At 23.1% G+C, this 20,617-nt stretch overlaps 1 protein-coding gene across 4 annotated transcripts in view; it reads left to right on the forward strand.

The window, feature by feature from the left end:
- LOC122512966 (octopamine receptor beta-2R-like) overlaps positions 1-20,617 on the forward strand; it is a 557,896-nt gene that overhangs the window by 320,009 nt on the left and 217,270 nt on the right. For 3 of the 4 annotated variants that reach the window (XM_043629165.1, XM_043629168.1, XM_043629164.1), the window contains exon 1: positions 10,904-12,094. The exons of the other annotated variant lie outside the window; for it this stretch is intronic. The gene's annotated coding sequence lies outside the window, so the exon portion shown is untranslated. Of the gene's footprint in view, positions 1-10,903; positions 12,095-20,617 lie in introns of those variants that run through there. 4 annotated transcript variants of the gene reach the window in all.

Consider the following 20,617-nt stretch of genomic DNA (forward strand, 5'->3'; position numbering starts at 1 on the left):
AAAAATTATTTTCATTTATTTTCAAGACATTTCTGACATTTGATCAATTTTTAGAAAGTAGTCCGCCATATTAGATCCGCCATTTTGGATTATTTAGAATCGACATCAGATTCGTAATCAGCGACCCTAAAAACCCCCGAGTAAGATGTTTCATAAAAATTCACTGCAGTTATTATGTAAATAAACAATTTGTTTATATAGTTTGTTTATAACAATTTTATTAACAATCGGTTTATTATTTTTTCAATCTCCAACATGAAATTTGTGTAATATAATAAACAAAATAAAGCTTTTTTCTCAAAAATATATTAAAAAATTGAAAAAATTTTTAATAATTATGTTTAAACATTTTAAATGTTTTAAAAATTTTTTTAAAATCTATCTCTCCAGAGATCTGTTCCGAATTTTATACTAAGTATTTAAAAAAAAATTATTGAATTTGTTTCAAAATTGAAGACTGTAGGGAGTTTTGAGACAAATAATGTCGTTCGGCCCCACTGTGAATCCCCTCAAATTTAAGAAAAATGAAAATTTATTATTAAAAACTAAGTTTTGTTTTAATCCTGATTTTAACTAAAACAACTTACATTTGTACAAATATTGATTGAATTTCTACTTAGGAAACTGATTTTAATACCTAAAGTTGTCTTATTTTTATTTTAAGCCTAAAAATGAGTTAAATATAAGAAAAACATATTTGAGCTGAAAGTACTTTAAAGAGTAAATTTTAACCGAATTTGCTCAATTTTTTGGTTCAATAAAGGTTGATAAAAGAAAGAGTTCTGATAAGTTTATTCAATATTTTGGATACTTTTGTAGAATTTAAGCAAAGAAAACTGAAAAATAGCGACTTTTCGAGATTAAGAAAACTCCTAAACGGATTTGTAAAATATTCTAGAATATTATTAATAAATTAGGTTAAAATCTTGATATACATTTCAGGAAATTTTAATTTTATACATTAAGTATTTTTTGAAATATTTGAATTTTATTCCAAAAAATTAGATTTTTTGACATTTAGACAAATGTAGAGCCTAAAGTACTAAACAGTTTCATAAAATATCCTAAAATATTATTAATGATGCAAAAAGTATTCCAATCCCAACAAAAACATCTTTGATGCAAAAAGTTCCGCCAAGTAAAAGTTTTAGCAAATGTGCAAACAAGTAGTGAAATAAAAGTTAACCAAGTAAAATTTATAACTAAAGTTTTAATATTGAATTGTAAGATTGTAACAAATACAAAATTTAATTTAATAATTAACATAAACTGACAATGAAATCCAATTATTTGTCATAATAAAAAAATTTTTATACCTAGAAGCAAATATAACCCTTTGACACCCGAGCAAAACAGAGAAAACGTATATACCAATGAGATACCATTTGTAGTGTTTTCTGGGTCGTTGATTACGAATTTGATGTCAAATTGAAAATTTAGCAGTTGACAGCTGTCAAACCAACTGTCAACTTTTATAAAAATGATTTATTTTTTATAAAAATGACTCTAAAAGGGTTCTGGGGTCGCTGATTTCGAATTTGAACTCAAATTGACAGTTGACAGCTGTCAAAACAACTATCAACTTTTATAAAAGTAATGTTGTTTATATAAAAGTGTTCAAAAAAGGGTTTTCACAGTTTCTGATTTCGAATTTGGTGTCCAATTGAGTGCTTGGATACAACAAGGGGACGTACGCTCGGCGAGCCGCTTTAAAGTCAGTCAAAGGTACCGTAAAGTGTAAAAAATGAAAATTAAAAATTTTGAATTTTAAAAACTGCCATCTCATAGGAAATAGAAATGCGCATCTTTTTTTCCTTTGAAATTTCTTTGAATAATTAATATTTTTATATGATAATGGAAAAAATGTGATTAATTTTCATTGTCAAATTTCATTAAATTTTAAAATATAAATCGTCGTATCTCCGTCAAAAATGAATGAATTCTTTTGATTTTTGGTATACAAATGCATTTGGACCTATAGAAGACGACAATATCACGAAAATGTTAAAAACAATTAATTGTTTATTTACTTTTAATTGTTAATACTGACCGGACAAAAATAATTTTTTCTTATCTTTGGCTGCAAAAAGTATGCGGGGAACTTTAAAATTCAAACAACTTCCAGTGAGACATTTGTTTATTACGATGTAAAGAAGTTTTCTGTAAAATTGCAGAAAGTTTAGTTTTATATTTACAGAAATACAATAGTTTTAAGAAAAATGCTCGCGCCGCCAACGATCCCTACCGCACAGATTTTAAGGTTAGTTGCACAGTAAAGTTTTATTTATATATAAATACATATATGTGTGTAATATTTGCATTGAATTATTTATTAACTGTTACATACTATACAACATAGCTATAAACTTTTTTAATAATTTTGTAAAACATTATGTGTATGAATATAAATATTACAAATAATTCTAGCAGTATTTAATTAAATTAAGATTATTACTGATATTTATTTTTGTTAGTATATCGTTTATTTACAATTCAATTTTTATCGACTCTATAATGTATTAAAACTATTATTTAATATGCTGTAACAACACTTAATGTCCTTTTTAATTACATATTACGTTGAATCTAGTATAATCTAATAATATCTATTAAAATATAATAGTTCAAAATATCACAATTGTCAAAAATTGTTTAAAATAAAAATTTTTTCCAGTTTTTAAACAATAACATTGACATCTAAAAACGTTTTAAAAATTTTATAATGTTTAAAATAAAAACATTTCTTTTAACACAGATATTAATCTTAATTTAATTAAATACTGTTAGAATTATTTGTAATATTTATATTCATACACATAATGTTTTACAAAATTATTAAAAAAGTTTATACCTATGTTGTATAGTATGTAATAGTTAATAAATAATTCAATGCAAATATTACACACATATATGTATTTATATATAAATAAAACTTTACCGTGCAACTAACCTTAAAATCTGTGCGGTTAGGGATCGTTGGCGGCGCGAGCATTTTTCTTAAAACTATTGTATTTCTGTAAATATAAAACTAATCTTTCTGCAATTTTACAGAAAACTTCTTTACATCGTAATAAACAAATGTCTCACTGGAAGTTGTTTGAATTTTAAAGTTCCCCGCATACTTTTTGCAGCCAAAGATAAGAAAAAATTATTTTTGACCGGTCAGTATTAACAATTAAAAATCAATAAACAATTAATTGCTTTTAACATTTTCGTGATATTGTCGTCTTCTATAGGTCCAAATGCATTTGTATACCAAAAATCAAAAGAATTCATTCATTTTTGTCGGAGATACGACGATTTATATTTTAAAATTCAATGAAATTTGACAATGAAAATTAATCACATTTTTTCCATTATCATATAAAAATATTAATTATTCAAAGAAATTTCAAAGGAAAAAAAGATGAGCATTTCTATTTCCTATAAGATGGCAGTTTTCAAAATTCAAAATTTTAAATTTTCATTTTTTACACTTTACGGTACCTTTGACTGACTTTAAAGCGGCTCGCCGAGCGTACGTCCCCTTGTTGTATCCAAGCACTCAATTGACAATATTAAAATTGACAGCTGTCAAACCAACTGTCAACTTTTATGAGAAGTAACTTATTTTTCATAAGTGTCCATAAAATCCACTTCTCCCAAAAGTTAACAGTTATTTTGACAGATGTCAATTGTCAAATTGTGTTTATGACACTAAGTCCATAATTAGCAACCCTAAAAAGCCTTTTATGGTAATTTTTATAAAAAACAAATTACTTTTATTAAAGTTGACAGTTGGTTTGACAGCTGTCTACTGTCAAATTATTCATTTGTATTCAAATGCGTAATAAGCGACCACAAAAATCCTTTTTCGGTCATTTTTATAAAAAATAAATCACTTTTATTAAATTTTACAGTTGTTTTGACAGCTAAAAAACTGTCAAATTGCCAAAAGCCCTTTTATAGTTATTTTTATAGAAAATAAATTACTTCTCATAAAAGATGACAGTTGGTTTGACACCTGTCAACTGTCATATTGTCAATTTGACATCAAATTCGTAATCAGCGACCTCAAAAACCGAAAGAAACTTTTTATTTATTTTTTTACTGTTCGGGTAATGAAAGATATTTTTTCTTTGTCTTAGGCGCCATCTTGAATACGCCATTTTTAAATTTTTGAGAATTTTTCAAAATTGGGACCATAATTGTATTCATTGGGTCAATACACTTTAGATAGTGTGCTTCAGAAACAATTTTTTGACACTAGCATTTACACATGAGCTAACCGACTTTTTAAAACAATTTTTCCTATTTGCATGAACTTTTCATTACTTTTTTATATTAAAAATTTTTTCTGTAGTTTACTTTTATTTTTGTTTACATTGACGTATTCTGAAGAAATGAAGTCAACTCCGATTAAAAAATATTAATATTTAAAAAAGTTACAGTGGTTTTTTTAAATGAGGCATATATTTGTCCCGCAGGCGCTAAAGGGTTAAGATATTGGAGTCAATGTTTCTAATAATAAAAGTATTGACGCTAAGATCTAAAAATTGCTTCTAGTAAAACTTTTTACATCAAAGATGTTTTGTTGGGATGTTATTTTCCATGTTATCTTCTCTTTAAATTAATTTAATTCTTTTTCTTAATTTATTGATTAAAAATTGAATTTAATTAATATTTTTAAATATTAATTAATAAATTTTTTTAAACCCTGGAACAGTTAAATTGTACAACGTTGAACTCTATACACATTTATTTAATAATTAAAAAAAATTTTTTTCTTACTCAATTTGAGAACAGGATTTTTCAGTGCAATATTCAATCTAGTGGTTTCTGAGGGAACTGGGAAAAAACGAAAAAATTGTCCTTTTTTCCACATTTACGTTGAAGTAAACACGTGTGACACACGTGTGTAATCCTGTAACAATTAAAATATCATTCATCTTGCTTGAAAATACTACTCGACATAGGCAAGACCGGGTGTAATGGATTATTTCAAATTATTTAAGAGCGATAAGTTGAAATATTTTCAGCTTTATTTTTAAGTTCATGTGCTCGATCTCTTATACATTTTTTTAAAGCTTGATTGTTATTTATTCAATATCGTAAAAAATATAGATAAAATATGTTTAAAACTTCAAAATAACGATTTTAAAGTTTTTATTTTTTTGTTACATCTTTAAAAAAAATAGTTTCTATGAAAAGAATAACAAAATTTTTTTAAGAATTTGCGTTTTTAAAATTATTATTATATTTCTCTATAATTTTAAATTTTTTGAAAAATGTTTAAATTTAATATGATTCGTTTTCAAAATTTATTTTTAAACTTAATTAATAATGTATAATAATAATGTTTGAAATTTTTAAATATATATAAATAATATACATATATGAGTAACGACAAAAATTTTTAATTAAAAATTTTAATTAAGTTAATTTGTTTTCAATTAATTAATTTAATTTTCATTCCATGTACTTTTTTACAAAGCTTTGTAAATGCTTATCCATTTTCGAAAGTTAGAGAGTAAAACAATTTTTTTTATTACGACACTTAACTTTGTAGTGTGTAAATTATATTTTTTTTTAAATAAAAGTTATAAAAAACGTTTTAAAACATTTATGTATTATGTTTACAATGCTTTTAACTTTGATCAGTATTTTTTTAGAAGTATTCAGATTTTTTAAAAAAATTGAATTAAAATTAAATCTGTGAGGTTGAACTTTCAACGTATTACACTCATAGATCAATTTAACAGTAAACATTTTTCACTTTTAATCTTTGTTCATATAGCAAGGGGAAAATATTTTTACTTGATTGATAATTGAACTCACGGTTTTTTTTTAGAGATGAATCGTGAAACAATTTGAAATGCGTCCACAAAACAAAAATCTTTTGTTCTTTTATTCCTTTTTACACATATTGATAAATGTATTTAGCCTAATATTTTTGTTTTGAAAATTTCTGTTTATTTTTATTTGTATTTCATGTAAATAATTTATATTTTTAAACTTTATATAGTTTAAAATAAAAAATATTTTTTTCTTGTAAAAAATATAAAATAAATAAAAAATCTAAAATATTTTCAATCTACTTTTAAAAAAATATTTAACATTGCCAAACTGCATAAAGTTACGCAGTTGTATCTTCAATACTGTGGTACAAAAATATAAATCTTTAATTAAAACTTATAATTTAGGGTTATTTGATTATTGTATTAATCAATATATTGCTTTGACTGGAAATAATTGTCGGACAAATATAGAATAGACATGAGAATGTAATGTTATTTTCGTGTATAAAGATAATTAAACGTCGAAAGCAAAAAATGTGAATAAATCACAAATTGAATTATATTTATATTTATATTGATTATTACTGTACTAATAAATTCATATTATGAAAAGAATTGATAGTGATATACGGATATCGAGATATTTTATTCCTCAATTCAAATAATTTAATTACCATAATTTTTCGTAACCATCAATAAAAGGCATTTGAATGAATTAATACAGTTTAATAATAACATACTTAATTGCATGTATCCAATATAATCATTTAATTATCTTACGTTTGAAATTTCTGTTAGATTTTTTTATTCTAAATTTCCATATTTCCATATGATGCAAAATAATTAATTAGTATTATTGACGATCATTTAAATCATTATCGTCGAATTTCTCAAGTAAATTAGTTGATTTATTTATTATTTTATATATATCTACTTTTATTCATTTAATTGAGTAGAATTTTTATGAATTTTCTTTTTTTGTAATTAACCATATACAGACAGACAGACATACACACACACACACACATATATATATATATATATAAATTTCACTGACTGACATATGTGAGAGGATTTTTTACATTGAAAATAAAGGAAAAGATACTCTTTTGTTAGATTGGCCTAATTACTGAATGGAATTGAATTTGAATTCAATATCAAATTACACTCTTTCGATTGGACTTTTATGACTGATTGATGTTGAATGTGAAAACGAAGTGCAATTATTAAGAGCAAATGCAGTCAATTGTACTGTTTTGTTCATTAATGAAAATGTCTGAAAATAAAACTTTAAATTTAAGCCGTCATTTGTCCGAATGCATTTATATATTTTAAATTAATAGGGAAGAGTGGCCATCATTGAACCAGGTTTTTTTAAAAAAGCTCTATTAATAATTAACTTTTACCAATACTGATAATAACTATCGCGCATCAATATAAAACTGAAATACTCCTTTAGTTATAATTACAAACACAATTTATTCTGATTAAATAACAAAAATTTTTTTTAAACTGTTACACTATTAGTCTTATTCTGAAGGCCCTGTTTACATTGAACCACCTCTATACTAAAAGACAAGAAAACTTGTTTTTTAAGTACCTAATATTTTAACTTATATTTTGTAAATAAAGTTAAAAAATGACTAAAAATCATAATATAGCTGAAACAGTCATGTTTCGATAAAATTCGAATCGGAGCTAATTTATAAAAAATGAAGAAATAAGAGAACATTTTATTTAGAACTATAAATTAAAATTTTTCATATAACTATAAAACATGAAGAAATTAATAACTTTGAGTTTTCGACTCGAAGTCATTGCTTTCTTCATATTTTATAATAAATATAGATGGCCCAGTGATAAAATCATTATTATAAGAATATTGTACTTCTTCAAAATTATTTTCATCATTTTAATTCAATTATTATTTTCAAGAATTTTTAACTAAAATCCTTCTTTCAATCAATAATTATTTTTAATAATTTTCGAACAAAGTTCTTTGAAAATTTTCAAATTCAATTCTCATAAAGAATTTTATCAATAAATTTTCAATAATTAAATTATTTGGACGAATTTTAATAAAATACATTTATCGAGAAATTCGATTAAAATTGTATTAAAAATAATTAAAATTCTGTGATGAGTTTTATTATTTATGAAAATAATTGAATTTCTGCAATCATTTGTAACTTATTTTCCAAAACTAAATTTTTTTAGTTTTTTGAGAATTTTTAAATTCATTTGTTTTACAATTCAATTTTACAAAATTTTAATTATTCGAGTATTCTTTAATATTAAATATATAAATTAGAAAATAAAAACTTCATAAAAATAATTTCAAGTAAAATTCAAATAAATGTTTTCAAAACAATTAATTCTTCTGTACAGAATTGTTCGTTAAAAGTATGAAAAATTCAAACTTTCAAAGATTTTAATATGAAATCTTTTAAATTTTCAGGTATTTCTATAAATTCACGCTATAATGCTTTTAATAGTCAATTATAATAATCTAAAATTTTTAATGAAATTCATTTTCCTACAAAGAATTTTAGTATGTACGAAAATAATTGAATCTTTGTAAAACTTTTATTATTTATGAAAATAATTGAATTATATTGCGAAGAAATTTATAAAAAATTTGTAAGTAATTGAATTTCTGTGAAATTTTAATTATTTTATGATAATAATAAATAATAATTTATAAATTATTAAATAATTAATGAAAAAGTTTATTATTTATAAAAATAATTGAATTATTGCGAAGAAATTTATAAACAATTTGTGAGTAATTGAATTCCTGTGAAATTTGAATTATTTTATGAAAATAATTAAATGTTTGCGTAGCATTTTACTAAATTTTTTTTAAATAATTGAATTTTAGAAAAGAATTTTCTTATTTCTAAACATCCCAAGTAGCACGTAATATTGGGAACATTCCAGCAATATGCCACAACATTGAGGCAATATTGGTAATGTTAAGGCAATGTTCCCAATATCGCTGTAATATTACGTGCAACTGGGGATAATAGTATGATCTAAATTTGAACGATATTTTTGTAAAATGTTTTGAACATAATTAAATTTCTACAATCTTTTATAATTTCTCCAAAATTCTCTAAATTATATCGTCCAATTTACGAAATTTTAATTATTCGGAAACTCTTTAATTAAATATAAATTAGAAAATAAAAACTTTAAATAATTTAACTGAAATTCATATTTAAATCAATTTTTATTAAAAAATTCTACGGAAATTCAATTATTTAAATACAAAAATAAAGAATTAATTTTAAGAATTCAATTCAAATTGTATGAAAAATAATTGAAATTTTACAATGAGTTTTATTATTTACCAAAATAATGGAATCCCTGTTAAAATTTAATCATTTATGAAAATAATTGAATTATTGCGAAGAAAATAAAAAAAATTTTTAAATAATTGAATTCCTGTGAAATTTTTGTTATGTTATGAAAATAATTCAATGTTTGCGTAGAATTTTATTTCATTTTATTAAAATAATTGAATTTTTTTGGAAAATTTTATTAAAATAGTAGATTATAAAAATCATTAAATTCAGAAAATTTTTTAAAATAATTGAAATTTTGTCAAGAATTTCATTAAAATTTTTGAACATAATTGAATTTTTTTAATTTTTTTAATTGAATTTTTTTTTAAATTTTTTAAAAATTTTTTTTTTTTATAATTTTTTTTTATTTTATAATTTCTCTAAAATTTTTTAAATTATATCGTACAATTTATGAAATTTTGATTATTTGGAAACTCTTTAATTAAATATAAGTTAGAAAATAAAAACTTCAAATAATTTAACTGAAATTCATATTTAAACCAATTTTTATTAGAAAATTCTATTAGAAAAATTCGAAAATAAAGAATTTATTGAATAATAAATTGAATGTTTCTTAAAATTGAATTCTCATAAAGAGTTTTATGAACAATAATTGCCATTTTACAATGAGTTTTATTATTTACGAAAATAATTGAATCTCTGTAAAAATTTTATTATTAATGAAAATAATTGAATTATTGCGAAGAAATTTATAAAAAATTTGTAAAAAATTGAATTCCTGGGAAATTTTTATTATTGTATGAAAAAAATTAAATGGCGAAGAATTTTATAAAAATTTTTTAAAAATAATTGAATTCTTTTGGAAAATTTTATTAAAATAATAAAGTTTCAAAATAATTTTATTGAATTAAGGAAAATTTTGGAAAATAATTGAAATTTTGCCAAGAATTGTATTAAAATTTTTGAAAATAATTGAAAGTACATAAATAAATAAATAAAAAAAATTTTTGAGAAGAATTTTAATAATTCTAAAGATATTTTGACTAGAATTTTTTAAATTTTTGAACGTAATTGAAATTTTTTAAAGAATTTTATTAGTTTCAAAAATAATTAAATTTCTGCAATCATTTGTAGTTCCTGTAAAATTCTCCAAACTATGTCGTACAATTTACGAACTTGTCGTCATTTTTCTATCAAATTACGGACTTTACGGATCTTTTTTTTTAAAAAAACTGAATTTTACGGACTATAAGCAAATTTACGAACCTTTACAAGATTTACGGACCTAGTTCGAGCTCTGTCGTCTTTTTTCTATCAAATTACAAACTTTACAGACCTATTTTTTTAAAAAATTTTTTTTTTAAATTCTTCAAAAAACTGACATTTACGGACTTGAAGCAAATTTACGTACCTTTACTGGATTTACGGACCTAGTTCGAATTAATATATTAATTTTTCTTGTCTAATGAAAATTTAAATTATAATTTTTTAAATGTTATTGTTAAATATTTTTCACATATTATTTTTCATTTTATTAAGTGAAAAACTAATATAAAATGAATTAGATAAATAAATAGCTTGGAATAATAATAATTTTGTTAATTAAAGTGAAAGTGATTGGATGTTATCTCTGAATGTGTGCGTCTTGATGAAATCCGGAACAGTGCAGATCGTTTGGTGCGAGATACTTCCGGTTAACGGCATTGGTAACCAGACGCTTCTCTCTCCTTCTTGTGTTGAGTTTCTCTCTCCTTCTCTCTCACCCCCAGCCAGCGCGGCCAGCTCCGCTCATTCAAGCTCTATCCGAGTCGACTTGATTCAGTCGCGGTCGAACCGCCACACAGAGAGCTTTCGTTCAATTTATATTATTTGATGCGAAGCTTTCGCGGGGCTGTGAGCTTTCGGTTTTTCACACAAAAAAAAAGTCAAGAGAGTGATAATCGACAATCAATTCTGCCACACGTTCTTCTTAATGTTTTCAGATGGATTTCTTTCAAATATATTAATGGTTTAAAAAACGAAAAGAAAATTCAAAAATTACTGGTAGGTCAATTGCAGGCGAGGAAATTTCGATTTTTTTTTCTCCCAGTGAGTGTTGTTAGTGATTTGAATAAAAATCGACGAATTCGTATAAAACAGAATTTCTTTTTAAAACGAAAATATTTTCATTTATTGAAATGGAAGTGAAGAATAATTCGTTTTTCATTGAGAGTAAAAAAACTCAATTACAAGGTGAAACCTCTTTCTGAGGGTAAAATTTAAGAAACGAAAATTTTATCCAAAAAGATGTAGGAAAATTTAATTTTTCTTTACCGCAAAAAGAAATAAAGGTGAATTCTTTGAAAAGGGGAAAATAATGAGTAGTTTCATTTTTGTAGAAAAAAAGGTAAAATTTTACCAATTAAAAAGGTAAAATTTCATGTGAAACTTTTTGAAAACTACTATTAAAAAATAAAATTTTCAAAAAGAATTCTTCCCTAAAACGGAATTTTTCGATGATAACACAAAAAATGCCCTAAAAGGAAATTGTTCAGTGACCCGTAAATAGAGTGGTGGAAGAAGAAGAAGAAAAAAAGTGTGATTTAAAATTCAGAAACGTGATAGAATATATATGTATTTCAAGTACTGAAAAGTTCAATGAGGCATTCTCGAGTGGTTTGGCTGTCCAAATGGGATAGATTTTTTCCTTGTACACGACGTAAGAGAAGGCATGATTGTTCTGTGCAAGTGTTCAAGTAAGATATCGTGTGATAATGCGATATCGCGAATACAAGAATTTAAAAAATTTCCAAATTTCAAAAATTGTGAGCATCATTCAATAATAATAATAAGTGTACTGTGTGAACACTGCATTTACATTGTGAGAAAATCACGAGAGAGAAATCAACTTTTTTTTGCAATATCGACAGTTACAAGAAAACCAAGCGAAAAAGAGAAAAAGAGAGTGAAGACTGCAGTGAAAGATAATTTTCAGATAAAACTTTGAACTGGACACCCGCTGTCTATATAGTAAGTAGTGTGCTGTCAGTTTCTCTCTGACAAAAGATTTTTTTTTTTATTTCCAAAAATAAATTTTTCTTTTCTAAGACATTTTTAATCCGTTTTCTCAATCTTATTGAATTTTTTCTAACATTTACCTTATTATGTGTTTCTCTAATTGCTTTGCCTATAATTTTTAACTGACAGTAAATTTTTTCACAAAACATAAAAGGAATTTTTAAAACTTAAAAAAAAAAAAAAAAAAAAAAAAAATTAGTACAGTTGTGGGAATACAAATGAAATTATTTATTTCTGTGAATAGATTACTTAATTATTACCAAATAAATATTTAATATTCAATAATTTTAATCATTCACCTAACATACAAAAATTATTGGTATTCGAATAGTTTATTTAATTTATATATAAAAATGAATAATTTGGTTTAAGTAAATATTTTTTTTTTGATAATAAACTATGATTATATTCAAATAAAATTTTTTAGTGTTCTATTTTTAATTTTATAATAAAAAGTTTTTTTTATTATACGTGATACTTTTTTCTCTGTAAGTCGTAAAATAGTTTTGTAAGAATTTAATTTTTTTTTATTCAATGTACTTGATATTGAACTTGACATTAAGAATAGAAATAATTTTACGATGTTTACACGTGCTGTTCAAATTATTTAATTTTAGTTCTCGTGGTAATTTTAAAACTCCTAATAATTATCATTCGTTTATTATTTTAATGTAAAAAAAACAACTTTAATATTTGTGAAGTCTAAGAAAAAAGCAATAAACTCTCGATAAGCGATCGTACCAATTAACGAGAGTTTACTACACTTTTTTTTATTATTTATTGTTATTTTTGTATCAATGTAAATATTGTTTTTCTTCTGTAATTACAAATTTATATAATTTACTGTGTTATGTACACAGTCATTATAAAACTTTATTTGTTATTAACAGACAAATAAAACTATAATAACAGAAATTTATAAACTATAACAGAACATATTTTCATTTGTTATTAACTAAATTATTATAAACTAATTTGAAAATTATTAAATTCTTCTAAATTTTAAATAAAAAAAAGAATTTGAATTTGAATTAAAAAATAAATAATTTAATGGGAATGCGATTTTATTGTTGTGTTTGTTGAATAAAATTATAAAATTTGTTCACAAAAAAACTTTCTAAAAGTTCTTTTGACTTTACACTTTTCTTTGCAAAATAATGAAATTGAATATTGAAAACAAAATGGAATATTGAATCGAAAAACCATAATCACTTCGTGGGAATATTATTTAAAATCAGTGATACGTGAAGGAGCGCAATATCATTTTTTCTGTCACTGGTCTGAAAAAGACAAATTGGTTGTATTTTACACATTTGTTTTTCATATCTATTATACTTCCTCCCATTACTCAGATGAGAAGTAGCGCCGAGTTTAGGCTTTACGAGACTTGAAGTTGAAGCTTGGTTAGGTTTTTACTAAAAATTAGTCGAAACTGTTAATAATTAAAATTGGTAAACGAATCCGCATTAATTCTGATTTAGAGAGTTGATTGTTACATTTTCATTCATAACATGCAAATAAAATAGTTATTTATTATTTTATATAAATTAACAGTACTACTTAAACGAAGAATGAAAATATCGCTCGTATGTGGGAATCGAACCCCTGACACATACCAGTCAGGTAGCTACCTTACTGGCATCACGCGCAGCAGCGGTTATTCGATCTGCGCCCTCAATTTCATTAATTTATTGAACCGCCGGCAAACAAAAGGGTTTACACGAGAAACAAAATCATTTTTTATTAACACTTGGTTGCTACTGTTTTTCATTAGAAATTTAAATTTTTAAAATTTTATAATGTTTTTATTATTTTGTAATTTACTTAAAAATTTATTTAATAAGATGACTTTAATAGTTAATATATGACTTTTTGTCATGTATCTATTTATAATTATTAGACATCTATTTATTACTGTAAATTTATTTAATTACTGTTGTTTAGTGTAATATGTTTATTTATTTACTGACTGACCATATTGACTGACACAAATTATATAAATAATATGTAATTATATAAGTTCTTTAACTGTATAAATGTTATGTATTGATAATGACATACGTGAAATGTCGAAACGTCTACTTTTGTTAACTTAAATCGTATGACTGGATGTAAGAATATATATTGATTTCTTGAATGAAAATTGAAATTTTAGTCCTTAACATCTTATATTAAATAAATTATACTTAAATCTGTCGAAATTACGGAAATCAACATCTATTCACTAAAATTTCTTAAAAATTAAATTTTTTTAATAAAAATCAATAGCACCCAGGAGTGACTAACGAAAATGATGGTATTTCTCGCGTGAGTCCTTTTGATTGCTGCCAGTTTAATTATAAAAAATTATTATTGAAGAAAATCATTTATCATTTTTTATATATACATTATACAATTTTTTTAAATATTCTTTTCGGTTATATAAAAATTGTTAAAAATTCATTGAAATAAAAATGTTTATTACTTATTCAACTATGTCTTCCACACAATCTTAGAATTATAAATCGTTCACCTTAAGTGGATTTATTATTTAATAACTTAATTATTAACTTTGGAACTTGACTGATTAGTCTACTGAATGACATTCTTTTTTCTGTAACTTTGACAAGTTAATAAAAAGAAAAAAATTTATAAAAGAGTAGTTAAAAAGTATAGATAAATCGACTGAAAATTTTTTTAATTAATAACAAAAATATATAAAAAACGAAATAATTAAATTTTTTCATTTTAAAATTAAATATTCGTGACAACAGCGCTCATATTGTTGTCTGACAGGTACCGGCCTACTACTCCCCTCTACATAACTCGGAAGTAGATATTGCTGTTGGGACAGACAGTCTAAGCGCGCGCCTAATGCACTACTGCATGGGCAACCTCGACTATAAATTGTATCTGCTTAGAACTGTTTATTACTAGATGTAGTATGTAGTATTTATGTCCCTCTCACTCTGAAGTTGTTTTTTGTTTATACTTTTATTTTTTGTTATCTTTAGATAGACTGCATATTATATTATTATGTTATAATTATTTTTATTTTACAAGTAATTCAAAATTGTAATAACAAATAGAAATCATAAGAATTTTTTTCATTTCTTTTCATTAAAAGACTAAAATTTTTTTAAATATTATGTTTTGTCAAATTGAAATTATGCAGTTTTTTGTTCTTTAAACAAAATTAGAAAATTGTTAAACAACTGTGATTAAGAAATAGAAAATTTATTTATTTTGCATTATTTTTTTTATTTTGCATTATTCAGAGGTTCTAGACTGTGGAATAAACTCCCTTCTACAATAAGAGATGCGTCAAAGTTATGTATTTTTAAGAGAATATTTTTTGATTTATTATTTAGAACCAACAACACATTATTTGATGTTACCTACTGGTAGGGACACTATTGTTGAGAAGCCAAAACATATATACATATTTACATAATTAATTTATTATTTTTCTTCATTACTTTGATATAGAGTTGAAAACTTCTTGTCTGCGATATACCACTGCTTATTTTATATTCAAGCATGGTTGGCCGTGATTTAATTACTATATGTTATACAATTTTTATATTTTAAATTTTTAAGTGCAATTTCTTTAACTATAAGTTAATTTCCTTAATTTGTAATTGAAATTAATTTGTATCTTGTTCCTTGAAGGGCTTATTAGCCCTAGGAGCTTATATCTAAATAAATAAATAAATAAATAAATTATTTTTATTTGTGAATCACAATTTTTTAACGAAATTATTATTTTGTTTTAGAAAAAGAAGAAAAACATTTGCACAATTTATATTTTTAATCTTATTTTTGAAACAGGATTTTCCACAGAAATTAAGACATTCAAAAATTTTAAATTCAAACCTTTTTTAAATTAAACAACTTATAAAAGTATTTGTTATAAAATATGAAGATATCGATTGCTCCGAGTCGAAGACTCGGAGTGTTCGATTTCTTCATGTTTTCTAATAATTAAAGATGACCGAGAGATAAAATCATTATTTTATATTATAAGAATATTGCTACTGTAACTTTATCAAAATTATTTTTATCATTTTAATTAAATTATTATTTTCTAGAATTTAAAATTATTTTTTATGAAAATAATAATTGAATTCTTTAAAAAAATTTTATTATTTATGAAAATAATTAAATTCCTGTGAAATTTTTATTATTTATGAAAATAATTAAATGTTTGCATACAATTTTATTAAAATTTTTGTTAAATAATTGAATTCTTTTTGGGAAATTTTATTAAAATGGTAGATATTGAAAATCATTGAAATTAGAAAATTTTTTGAAAATAATTGAAATTAGGACAAGAATTTTTTTGACATTTATGAAAATAATTGAACTTTGGAGAAGAATTTTGTTATTTTTAAAGGTAATTGAGATATTTACGAGAATTTTTTTCAAATTTTGAACATAGTTGAATTTTATAAGAAGAATTTTATTTTTTCCAAATAATTGAATTTCTGATTATTTGTCATTTTTACAAAATTGAATTTTTTTAGTATTTTCAACAAAACAAATATATATCAATGTAGATGTTTTTTGTCAAATGTTCCACGAATGTTTTTAAACTAAATGTGCCCATTGGGATACTTGTCCATTTTTTGATGAAAAAGTCATATTTAAACAAATTTTTCAACAATTATTAACTGTAATAATCATGGTATTCTTTCTATCTGTCCTCATTTAAAGTTCGTCTTTTGTGCATCCTTTTATTTTTCGTTGAGTTTTTATAGATTTTATTGTAATTATTTTTTTTATTTTATAATAAAATGAAAATTTTTAATAATTAATTACTTAAAACAAATACCTATTAGTTTTAAACAATTTACAACCAACTTCTTACTACCTTTTATAAATAAAATTAGCAATTTTAAAAATTTTCTAATTCAAATTTTTGTTGAAAACACTATAAAAATTCAATTTTGGATAAATTACAAATAATTGCAGAAATTCAATTATTTTAAAAAAAAATTCTTCTAATAAAATTCAACTATGTTCAAAATTGGAAAAGAATTCTCGTAAAAATCCCAATTATCTTTATAAATAACAAAATTCTTCTGCAAAGTTTAATTATTTTCATAAATGTCAAAAAAATTCTTGTCCTAATTTCAATTATTTTAAAAAATTTTCTAATTTCAATGATTTTCAATATCTACTATTTTATTAAAATTTCTTAAAAAGCATTCAATTATTTAACAAAAATTTTAATAAAATTGTATGCAAACATTTAATTATTTTCATAAATAATAAAAATTTCACAGGAATTGAATTATTTTCATAAATAATAATTTTTTTTAAGGAATTCAATTATTACTTTCATAAAAAATAATTTAAAATTCTAGAATATATAATAATTGAAATAAAATGATGAAAATAATTTTGATGAAGTTACAGTACCAAAATTCTGATAATATAAAATAATGATTTTATCTCTCGGTCATCTTTAATTATTAGAAAACACGAAGAAATCGATATCTTCATGTTTTGTAACAATACTTTTATAAATTGTTTAATTTAAAAAAGGTTTGAATTTGAAATTTTTGAATGTCTTAATTCCTGTAGAAAATCCTGTTTCAAAAATAAGATTAAAAATATAAATAGTGCAAATAGTTTTCTTCTTTTTCTAAAACAAAATAATAATTTCGTTAAAAAATTGTGATTCACAAACAAAAATAATGCAAAATAAATAAATTTTCTATCTCTTAATCACAGTTGTTTAACAATTTCCTAATTTTTCTTAGAAGTACACTGCAAAATCAAGTGTCTCATTTTGAGACGTTTTGTCCCATATTTGAAACACATAAGATGTCTTAGTCCACATATTTGAAACAGATATGTGTCTCATTTTAAGACGTTTCAAAGTGTCTTACACATTTAGCAATGCATTTTGAGACACGAAATGTGTTTCGAGTATCCGTCTCACACTAAGAAGACGTTTTACGTGTCTTATACGCATTGAGTTACCTTTAATGTCTTAAAATGAGACACGAGATGAAATTAAATGTCTCAATATAAAACAGATTTTGTATCTCAATGGTTTAAACACTTAAAGCAACTCATTTTAAGACACGAGTGAGATACCAGTTTTTGCAGTGTAAAGAACAAAAATCTGCATAATTTTAATTTGACAAAACATAATATTTAACAAAATTTTAGTCTTTTAATGAAAAGAAGTGAACAAAATTCTGATGATTTCTATTTGTCATTACAATTTTAAATTAATTATATAATAAAAATATTTATAACATAATAATATAATATACAATCTATCTAAAGTTAACAAAAAACAAAAGTATAAACAATAAACAAAAAACAACTTCAGAGTGTGAGGGACAGAAAAAGTGAATGAATGAAAGAATGAAAGAACATTCAAATTATTATTATAGTTAATTGTCTTTATTTATTAATTATTATTTTATTGAGAAAAAAGAAATAATTGCAAATTTTTTCCGTTTTAAAATAAAATTAGAACTTTGTGACAAAAATTGTAATTGACAAATAGAAATCATGAAAATTTTTTTCATTTCTTTTTAATAAGAAAATAAAGTTTCATTAAAAATTATTATTCATCAAATCGAACCAATTTTCCATATTTTCTTTTTATCAATCACAATTTTGTTCATCAAATTATAAGTTTGTTTTATAAAATAAAGAAAAATATTTGTATAATTCCTATTTTTTAATCACAATTTTTGTATAAAATTCTTCAATTTTTTTTTAAAAAAAGAAGGAAAAAAATTTCCTTGTAACAATTTTATTATTTTTTCTTGCTTACTATACTATGATCAACTTTATGAAAAATAATATTCAAGAATAATTTTTTTATTGACAACTTTGAAAATAATTAGTTGATTAAAATTTTTTATTGCAAAGGTTCAACTGTAAGAGAAAAATTATTTTCAACTTTTGCTGTATTTATAGGTGTCAAAATTGTTTGTTCAAACTCATAAAATTTAATCATAATTCATTAAATTTTCTAAAATTATTTTTTAATAAATAAGAACCAATTTAATCTATAAAAACTAAAAACTTTTAATAGCACAATTGATTATAGTTATTAATGGTAGTAAAATTAAATTCTAATTACGAAAGAGGATTTCGGCTTTATTAGCCAATAGTGATTATATAGTGAATGTAATTTAAATTATTAATTTTTGTTATTTTTAAAATTTGTCAATTTTATATAAAACAGTAAAAAAAATTTGACTGCTCGCGTCAGCGTCGCTAGTTATTTATAAAAATTGTGCGCACTTTAGTATACCTTTCTCTATTACTTTATACTTTCACAAAATATCAACCCTAAATATTATTTTTTTAAAAATGAAAAGTAATTTACAAAACCACTTTTTATCCCACGTGATCTCAAGGTAAATATTTTTGTTTTTAGCATGTCTTTTGTTTTTTAAAAATTATTTTTAATGTTTACTATTATAATAAGTGTAGCAAATTTTTTTCTAAGAGAACGATGGGGTAAAGCTCTCATCTCTGATAGCAAGTAAGCTGAAATTAGTATCACAGTAGAGAAAATCCGCTGTACTAGAATTAAAACTTAACCGTAGGGATTACAGCTTTCTCTCTCTCTCTCACTCTTTTCCACCCTTAACCAATCTTCCTTGGCTGCCATTAAATTTAATGTCGTTACGTTAGTGGTAATTTCAAATTATGCGATGCCTCGGGTTAGGAGGTGACTCTTCGTTAAACTTCACATCCTTTGCGGTCAATTAAACTTTTGAATTATCTTTTTAAGTAATCTTAAAAGCCTCTTAGTATTAATTAATTATTTGATAAATCCTAGTCCACGATACATCTCTCGTATTATATTCACCAATTTTATAAACTATGTGTGTGTGTATGCTAATTCCCCTCACCCACTGAGAAAAGTATTTATTCGTTTTTTATTATTGGTATAAAAAATATTTCACAGTATAATATATCAATTATGTATATTGTAATGTTTGTACTGATAAACTACACTATGTCATTAAAAAATTTGTGTTTTGTTTCATAATAAGAAAATTACTTATAAATAATAGTTTTTTCGAATCACATTGATATTAGAGAGTTCTAATTTTCCAATTAAAAAAGCGAAAAAACATTAGGAGATAATAAACATTTAAAGAAATAGTTTAATTTAAATTGCCTATGAAGAGGATTATACATAGGAAACTCAACAATTTTGTTATTTGTTATCAGTTAGAGGACAATTTTTTTCAAGTTTTTTTAACAGGAAAATTGTGAAATATATTTTTTTTAAGTAAATGCATTTTTTTCTTCTTCATTGTTAGATTTGTACGTTAAAATAATTGTACTGTGCTATATTCGTTTTACTTCTTTATTTCCCTCTTTTTTTAGCTAAATAGCCTGGAATTAGATTACAGCTTCAAATTAAGTGGACGATTTTTCTAGTCACTCTCTTGAAATTACTGGCGATCCCTTTCAGTTAACTTTAAACGTCATTGTTTTAAAAAA

Source organism: Leptopilina heterotoma, unplaced genomic scaffold (assembly GCF_015476425.1).
Source record: "Leptopilina heterotoma isolate Lh14 unplaced genomic scaffold, ASM1547642v1 Lhet_130, whole genome shotgun sequence".
Taxonomy (NCBI): domain Eukaryota; kingdom Metazoa; phylum Arthropoda; class Insecta; order Hymenoptera; family Figitidae; genus Leptopilina; species Leptopilina heterotoma.